The sequence below is a fragment of the Triticum aestivum genome, chromosome 3A (assembly GCF_018294505.1).
Source record: "Triticum aestivum cultivar Chinese Spring chromosome 3A, IWGSC CS RefSeq v2.1, whole genome shotgun sequence".
NCBI lineage: Eukaryota > Viridiplantae > Streptophyta > Magnoliopsida > Poales > Poaceae > Triticum > Triticum aestivum.
Genome location: NC_057800.1, coordinates 118249166 through 118258936, shown reverse-complemented (window position 1 = coordinate 118258936; position 9771 = coordinate 118249166). Strand labels below are relative to the sequence as shown.

Genomic DNA, 9771 nt, shown 5'->3' with positions numbered 1-9771 from the left:
CCCACCGCCCAGCGGTCGTTATCACATGATGATGCCCGGCGCCCCCGGCGAACCGAAGACCGTGATAGTTCAACGTTACCAGCCACACAGAAAAAAAAAAAGCATAACAAATTTGCCGCGGTCCATCACCGGTCGCTGTCCGCGGCAGTAAACAGAGATAATGCACCCCCGGGGAAGGACACCGATGCCAGCCAAGACATTAACTACTGAAAAAAAATCAATGAATTGTACTACCACCCAAAATAAGCGGTGGGAAGAGCGGGAAAAAGGTAAAATATTCGCCTCGATGTCATCAAAGCCCACCTCTAATTATTATTTATTTATTAATTCCTTACGGTAATTCCCCTTTCCTCCTCCTCCCTTCCAGTCTACTCCTCCTCCTCCTCCTCTCTCCCAAATCACCGACCCGTCGCGAAATCGGCAGATTTGCTCCGCGGGAGCGCGTCGACGACGGGTCGATGGCCGCCGCCGCCGCGTTCTCCATCAGGTTCGTGTGGAGGCGCCGCGCCGTCTCGTCGGTGTTATATATGGTGGTCGTGTTTGCGTTTATCCTTTCCTGATCTCGGTCTGTGAACTGTCCCAAGGGAGTACGCGGCGAGCGTGAGGGGCAAGCCAGCGGCGGAGGGGCGGCGTCTCTTGGGAATCGAGGATCTGCCGCCTCTCGGGGCGCCGAGGTGCCGGTGGTGGGCGGATGAGCTGGCCTCCACCGTGGCTGCCGCAGCTGCGGCGGCGTCCGCGAGGAGGGCGCCAGGGAAGGCGAGGCCGCCGAAGAAGCGGTCCATCTCCGACCTCTTCGCCGCGGCGCCCCCCTTGCCCGTGCCCCCGGCCGGTGATACCGGGTGCAAAGAGCAAACGGAGGTGGACGGCGACGAGGCGCTGTGCGCGATCGCGAGGCGGGCCAAGGAGGAGAAGAAACGAAAGAGAAAGCTGCAAGAAGAGGAGGGGCAGAAGGAGGAGACGGCGGCAGTGGATGCCGCGCCGGAGAGCAGCCGAGGCCGAGAGCCCGAGGGGAATTTCGCTGCAAGAAAGGTACGTGGTCCGGCCCAACCCAGCCCAACCCAACCCAAGTCTTCCCTGTCTTTTTTTTGCAGTGGCAAGTCTTCCCTGTCTGCCCAGTGCAATGATATCACGTCTGCTATTATTCCCACGTATTTGTACTTTTATATATCTCCTAAAAATTGATGGGATGATTGGTTCATCTCTTGATTCACTTGCTGGACAGTATGAGGATGGTTAGATGCTTGCTGGCTGCATATAATTAGATTTTGTTGTCTCATTGCCATGTTATTAGTACTATATATTAGCAGCTAATGTGATTGCTATTTGTGGATACATATTGTGGGGGCAATTAGCTGTGACTGGTTCTATATCGGACCGATGCATCACCTCGCAGGATAGTTTATGTTAGATGTGCCGATCCCAGTTCCTAATCTAATCTAAACCAGGCGTAGCTAGTTCGTCTAGAAGATTGTGTGGCTAGTCGATAATTGCTGCCAGGTGCACGGCAATTTTCGGACTGTCCAAACCTTTACGGGGCTTGTGCTAACCGCTAACGTTAGAACGATTAGTGTGTTTTCTTTCTTGTACATTTGCTACTTCTTTACTACCTGTATATGGAAATATTGTTATTTCATGCTTAATTTGTGCACTTTAATAGATCAGTCCAAGTCGGGGAATGGGACATTCGATTTGTGCAAATCTTGGGCGAACTGTGACGTTGAGCTGTTCATGCAGTGAATTAGGACCAATATAATCAATAAGAATCCGGTAGATTATTTGATGGCCACCAATAATCAAACCACTAGTGGTAGTGCACTCTAGACCGGCTAGCTGGTACTGCAACATATGTACCTTATCTGTGCATGCAAGGTGCGTCGTGTTGCCTTTTGACACACCATGCAAGGTCTTTTTTTTTTTTTGAGAGGTGCCTAGTTGGTGTCGCTCCTTCAGATTTCAGTCGGGTCCGGGTCCGGACCCATACACGAGACTTCATCATAGGACGAGGACATGGAGCAGGCATTTACGTCATTGATAAGCGGGCTTTATCATTACTTATCTGTTACTTTTATTCGCCTACATCACCTGTCTTATTGTTCAATAATTCGTGATGTACGTATGCCCATGATAGCTATTCTCAATACATCCGTTAAGCATGCATACAGGCAGTGTTTCGAAGAGGGTGGTGGTTCCCAGTATGCATGTTGCAGTCAGACACTCAGACTCAGACTATCACCATATGTTTGTCATGATCCATATATCTGTACTGTTTTAGGGACTATTAATATTCCAGTAATTAACTTATAAACTGGACTAATACGATAGAAATTTAATAGGATACTCTTTTGGAAGAATCTACTATCAACTTAACCCTAATTGTTAAAAAGTAGATACTCGCTCACCTGACTGATCGTGTTTCGACCGCCTCACGGCCGTTGGATCCGAGTTTGATCCGACGACACGCAATGCAACTCGCTCCCACACGCTGACTCAACATGTTTTGCAACATGGACTATGTTGCAAAGACCTGAAGCCCAACATGGGTTTGTTGCGGTCTGATCAGGTGAAGCGTCCGTCTTGTTCTTGACTCCTTCATCTTCTTGTTCCACCTCTGTTCACCGTCGTCCGGCATTGAATATGCCGCCTTCCGTCCGTCTCATCACCTTTCGTCTGTCTCCGGCCACCTCGTCCACGCCTATGAGATCATGGCGAGGCCCTCCTTCGTTCCCCCCTCTTCCCCAGTTGATCTCTGCTCTGGAGACGTCGCCCTGCTCGAAGTCCAAGCTTTTGGCTACGGCCGCCATGGCCATGGAGGCCAAGCTCGGCCGACCTTCCCTGGTTTGCACGACCTCCCATGTAGCCCAGCGCCCCATGTCCGCACACCAAGATCCCCACCCGATGCACCCAAACACTCCTTGCGCTGCTCTAGCCGGCGGCTGCCGACTGCATTGAAAGGGATTTTGTTTTCTGCAATAGGAGCTGTGTTTGATTTTGTTTCTGCAATGGAGGCTGTGTTTCAGAATGAAAAAAAAACGGTTTGGGGTGATTACAACAAGCCTCTTGGTGCATAGGACCGAGCGGAACACTACGTTTGTTGCAAAGGGGGCGATAGCATTTTTTTTCTAATAACAGGGGTCTTTTTTCATTATGTTTCTGAAACATAGGTCTTGTTTCAAAGAAACAACGGTTCGGCGGGTGAGCAACAAGATTCGTGTTGCAAAGCATCGAGCGCAACACGAGTCTTGTGGGCACAAGCTGACGGGGAGAAAATTGGAGGGCTTCCAAGCTCACCATGCGACAGACCTTTTCTAAACATCACCCGCCAGATGCGTAACATGCCTTTAGAAGTAAATGACAATTTATATCATAGACAAGACTTGACCAACAAGCCGGGAAATCTATTCAAACTCTAATACGGCCACTAACCTGACAGGCTTGTGGAAGTGAAACACGCCTGAACCAGAACTTGATATGAGGTCATTGTTTGGTACGGGCGGAAGGTGGTGATGGGCAGGGGTGGATCCATATATGGGTTGTGTGTGTGTGTGGGGGGGGGGGGGGGGGGGGGGAGGCATAATTGCATATGAAATCGGTTGGCAGGTGGATGCTTGAAGGCAGTAGAGGCGGTCGGTGAAAATCTGTGTTGACTGCTGCTGATGGGCATCAAAATTGGGGCATGATTTGGGCTATAGGGTGTGCCAAGTGGCCTAGATTGATGTTAGCAGCGGTTGACACATGGTGTCGTTGCAAGTGGAAGTAGATGGTGGGAAGGCAGGAAAGTGAGGGCGCGGAGGGGGGGGGGGGGGAGGCATAATTGCATATGAAATCGGTTGGCAGGTGGATGCTTGAAGGCAGTAGAGGCGGTCGGTGAAAATCTGTGTTGACTGCTGCTGATGGGCATCAAAATTGGGGCATGATTTGGGCTATAGGGTGTGCCAAGTGGCCTAGATTGATGTTAGCAGCGGTTGACACATGGTGTCGTTGCAAGTGGAAGTAGATGGTGGGAAGGCAGGAAAGTGAGGGCGCGGAGGGGGGGGGGGGCAATCTACGGGGTGGGTGGGACACCAAAGGTGCTATTAGCAAGGGGAAGCACCAGGGGCGCGCCGCCGTTGGGGAGGAGGGCTTGGGATGCGGAGGTAGCGTCATGGACGGTTGCTGTAGTCGTGGGATCTGGTGGTGGGGGCAGGGCTAGCTTCTGTTGCTCAAGTGTTGCACCAGCTCGGCAAGGAGCGTCTAGTCCTCTGCTCGTTAGCGTGTGAAGGCCACCAATTTGCTTCGTGATGATCTTTATGTGCTCCAGAGCCTCGAGCTCAACCAAATTGGAAGAATCTACGACTGACATAACCCTAATTACTGAAAAGTAGATAAAAGTAAACAACAATATTATTCTCTGATTTATTGAAAGGGCTCGCCCCCTTTATATAGTAGACAAGACTTGACCATGAAACCGGTAAATCTGTTCAAACTCTAATACGATCTCTAAACTGACTAGACTCTTTCCTAGCAAAGATGCTTAATCAATTAGGACTCTAATTAAGGGATAAGACTCCACGTTTGATGGGTTGATCCACATAACATCTTTAGGGTACTGATGTGGCGAATCTACCCATAGATATTTTCTCTTCACATTGGCAAATAGCATTTTGAATTTCCTACGTACCTTGTATAAAGGGCAGCCCTGTGCATGTAGCTCCCTCTTGTGTAGGGTCTAGGGAAGGGTCCGACCACTTTGGATCTTTTGTACGCAATCTTTCCCTGCATTTTTGCAAGAGGTTGTTTCCAGGACCTGAATTCATGACCTCATGGTCACAGGGCAACAGCTTTACCGCTGCGCCAAGGCTCCCCTTCCCTCGTACCTTGTATATTACGCGAAACTTTTCTTATCGAGATCATGGTCATAATATTGTTACTTTTAGTTTCGTTCTTAGCTGAACGATTTAGATATTTTGTCATACATATATTTCATTAATTGCGTGCATCTTTATTAATAGACGTTCAATAAAAATTGTGTACTTCATCGAAATCTGTTGTGCCCTTTTAAAATACACTGTAGGGCTGAATTGATCATGGATATTCGTTTATTACATTAACAAACAATATTAATTGGTTGCTCTGTCAATTAGATGTCATTAGGTATATAAGATAATTGCCAAAACAATGGTTTTTGATTGGTGCACTGAGGACAAGCACACACCATTGTGACAACCATGTGATCCTTTTTGTCGAAAAAATCAACTACACAGCTTAATGAGTGCACAACTATTTTTCTTGAAAATCATGAGAACTTTTAGTCTCAATCGAAGCATCGATAGATTAAAAAAATGTTCAAGAAATAGGTTCATTACACAAATACTCATTCCATATGCATCTGGAGGACTTGGAAATATATATTGCATTGTTTTGTAGTTTAACTTGATTTTTCATTGTTAAGCTAGCGCTATAGAATGTTCTAATGTAAGGACTGGCCTAACCATATAAAAAAACCGTTCTACAAATTTGGGTACAATCTGGAGAAGAGAAAATGAAATAAATTGGATGGAAATATGAAGTCACGGTAGTGTTACTCTTAACCAACTTCAAATTTAGATTGTAGAATAATTATATATGTATTTTACTCAAAATATGGATATGAATGTGCCATAACCAACATCCGGTTCCTGTCTGATCCAAATATTATTTTTATTTCTTTTATATCTTGTGGTATAAGTGGTTAATACACATATGTTCCTGAGTATAGTGCAATTTTTACCTAGTCATGTGATTTAAGCCGTATAAACTACAATGGCTGTAAATAGCTGTGCGTAATAGTGGATTATTCTACCTAGAGTTTTGCATTCCACCTGGTTATTAATTTACCTCGCCGTTTGCGTTCTGCTATCACGTACTTGATGGTCAGGAGGGTGAGGATTTGATCTGAGGTAGTAGTCGTGTGGGTCATAAAAGCGGTATGCATTGGTGCCGGAAGTCCTCTTGCATCCGATGAACACCATCTTCGTGCTGCGATGGATTATTCTACCTAGAGTTTTGCATTCCATCTGGTTATTACTTTTACCTCGCCGTTCGCGTTCTGTTGTCACGTACTTGATGGCCACGAGGGGTGAGGATTGGATCTGAGGTAGTAGTCGTGTGGGTCATAAAAGCGGTATGCATTGGTGCCAGAAGTCCTCTCGCATCCGATGAACACCATCTTCGTGCTGCGACCAGCCTGCTTTGGGAGGTGCGGCTCCACCGTCTTCACATGCTCATGTACTCAAACGTCTGTAGATGTGACATATTTTGGCTTAAACCTGTTGATGGCTTTTTCAGGGCGAACCGTTCCACATCCAAAGTTCCAAACTCTCATACCAAATTAATGCTAACTAGGGATAAGTAGAGATAATACGTATCTCGATCTGCCTGGACTCCTGAAGCGGTTGGTGTTGTAGCTATCCGCCTATGCCGGTACCCACATGACATTTGGCATCTTGGGTCCACTTGAGACACCATGTTTAACATGGCATCAATTAGTGCATGTTGTCCTGGATCAAGTCTGAACGCCCACATATTTTGCGTGCCGCTTCATGTTGCGGATTGTGTCCATTGTATCTACATTTGAGCAATTTGTTCCTAGATTTTGTCTAGGACAGCTCATACACATCAATGCCACATCATTTCCAGTGTGGCACCTGCGAGATGTGCCTAAGATGTCAGTATGTGGTTCAGGTCATGTAGCTTGACACTTCTCCAAAAGAACATAACCATGTTTGCATCGAGCATTTATTCCTATAGGAAGTGTTAGAGCCACCCTGCATCCATCAGCACCTATATTGGTGATGATATACCAATAGAACATAATCATGTCTACGTAGGTCTGTAACGCTGGTATGATCTTAAAACTATTTTTCTCTTAAACATTGGTGATGATATACATGACTGGCATTAACAAGTGGGTGTGAAGTGTAAACGCATGGTTCATCACCTATATGCATACCTGCAACACCAATGCCATTTGTGTATAACACACTTGTGCGGAAATTTCAATGATCCAAAATTAGTGAACATAACAAATTTATATATATGCAGCAACTTTCCCGTCTAGGGTATCCCACTGTCCTGATGATTTGTTTGAAATTGGTAATTATCTGGTAGATCTGATTTGTGCTGTTCAGTTTTTCCTTTATTTTTTGTACTCACAGCTATATGTATCTTATGGTTTCAAATAATGCTCTTCAATTCTGCAGGAAGCACTTGAAAATCCAAACCTGTTTGATGGACTGGATACTAACTCATTACAGAAACCTGAGGCTTCACAACATCACAGAGAAGAGAGAGAAAAGATATCTGAGAGAAGGAAGCATGGGAAGATCAATAATATAAATAAGAAGAAGGCTAACACACAAAAGCACATCGGCAACAGTAAAGCCGACAAAGTGGGGAAACCATGAGATCTGGAAAATTTTATCCCTAGGCATGGCATTCTAAAGTGCACAAAGCACACATCAGTGAAAATGGTCAAGGAGAAACGTGGCAATTCAGAAGGCCAGGAAGTAATAGAACTCTGCCGCAAATCAGTGAGACGTGTCAAATTCTCAGAAGCAGATGCTATACTTGAGCTACCAGAACGACAAAGTCTCTGCAAGATGTTTTCAGATGCTATGGCTTCTTCATCGTCATCCTCGTCATCATCATCATCATTCACGTCTACCGAAGGAGACAAATGCATAACTGCAGAAAGTGGTAGTTCTCATATGCCCATGGAAGCTTCCACTAAGTCAGAAGCAAATAAGAATTCAGATCATGAGGATTCTCCTGACAAAAGCATAACTGCAGAAAGTGGTACTTCTCATATTCCCATGGAAGCTTTCACTAAGACGAAAGAAGCAAATAAGAATTCAGATCATGAGGATTCTCCTGAGGCTGGTAACAAAGAGATGTCAGCTCCTCTCATTGATCTGAATATGGCGTTACCGGAATCTACTGAACTGGACCAAAGGTATGATTCATCATATGCAGAGGTTCCAAATCTGGAGCATACACATGAGGAAACTTTAAGTTCAAATGTCCAATTGCATGATGGCAGAGAAAAACTGATGATTTTTCCTGTTGATTCACACAGGCTAGAAAGCAAACAATCTACTGCTGACTTGGAAAGAATAACGAATTCAAGTTCGGCAGGCACATTATTGCATGGTGAGACGATAAAAGTTTCTGATGTAGATGCTGCTGGTCCTCCATTGAGCTTAACTGAACTTGCAGAGACTCCTCGTGGTTGCAGTAATGTTTCAGTAAAAGATACTATGATTATGAGTATGTCTCCTTGTGCATTGCCAGATCATACATTTCAGGATTCATTTCGGCAGCACCAGAGTTGGTCTTCCACAAGCGGCAAGTTTTCTTCCTGGCCATCTCATGAATCTAATGTGTCGCACAGTAAGGAGTTAAAATCTCGTTCTGAGTTGAACACTCCGCGTGAGAATGGACCTTGCACAGGACTGACAGTTCGTTTGATGGGTAAAGATCTTCCAGTTTGCACGACCAGAGCTGAATCGATTTCCGAGACTGCGCAGAAGCATACAGGTACTTTCACCAATGACTATTTCAACGCAAATGTGTTCTTGCCACAAAAAGGACGGCCTTTTCTCTCTTTACAAGCTCAGAATTTTCCCAATGATACAGTAAATTCTACCAGGATACTTCATGCTTCAACATATCATGCAAGCCCAAGTCAGGCATGGACTACACATGATTACGGCCACCCTGTTCCAGCAGCTAATGTACTTTCTGGAGATCAGTTGCCATATGAAAACAGGTTTTTTGATTTTTCAAACTCGCGGACCAATCGGCCTTTTCTATTGGGGTGCTCACCTCCTCCCAATCGTGGCAGTGGAGCATTCCAACAGAATTCCCCGTCGTGCCGTTATTACTCTGATCCTATCCCTAGGATAGAACCACCCACAGCACCACCTTTGCCTACAACCAGACAACATGGTACAGCATCTTTAGGTTTCCATGCCAATTTGCCTCAGCAACATGTTGTGCATCCAGCAAGCTCGTCAGTTTGTCGTCTTAATTCTGTGGTTTTACATTCAACCATCCAGACCGGGTAGTTCAAACACCTTTCAACAGCATAAGAGATGCAACCCTTTCAGCCAGAAATACAGATAACATAGTGGGGAGCGCTGTTCTTTGCAATTCCAATGCTTCACCTAGTGGTCGGTATGTGCAGAAGAGATCAGGCCCAGCTCACTCCTGGGGCGAAGCATGTACTGGTGCCAAACGATAGCACAGGTGACAGCTATTCTGCGCCTGTGTACTCCTGTGTTTCATTCGGTAGTAGGAGCACAAATGCTGCAGGTCCTCAGAACAAAGGAGCATGATACCCTTTGTGGAACTTTTGCTTGGTTGCAGTTGCATGAAAAACATCGGTGCTGTTTTTATTCATTTAGTTGGAACCTTTTGAAAAATGTTTGTTACACTTTTTTGTTGTAACGGTTGCGATACTTCAAATGCTGCTTCGTTAGTAGTTATTTTGTCAGCTGAACCTGAATCCATGGCTGGTGTAGCCTGCCTAAGACATGTACTCTTATATTTTGTATTGTTAATCTTGGTCTGGAAGCTAAATAGATGTTATTGGCAGAAAATGTTACCTACATTTTATATTTGCAAGGTTCATTCTCAATACAACAGGCCCTGAGCTCATGATATTTTTTGTCCTGAAATCCCGTCAAATGTAAGTTGTTTGTAGTCCCTCTGTTTCATCGTGGTTTTAGTTTAAATTTGAACTAAAACCACGAC

The 9771-nt window shown here is 45.4% G+C and overlaps 1 pseudogene; it reads left to right on the top strand.

Moving 5' to 3' along the window:
- The first annotated feature begins 340 nt into the window (after nt 1–340).
- Nucleotides 341–9626, top strand: LOC123060599 (uncharacterized; annotated as a pseudogene).
- The last annotated feature ends 145 nt before the right edge of the window (nt 9627–9771 follow it).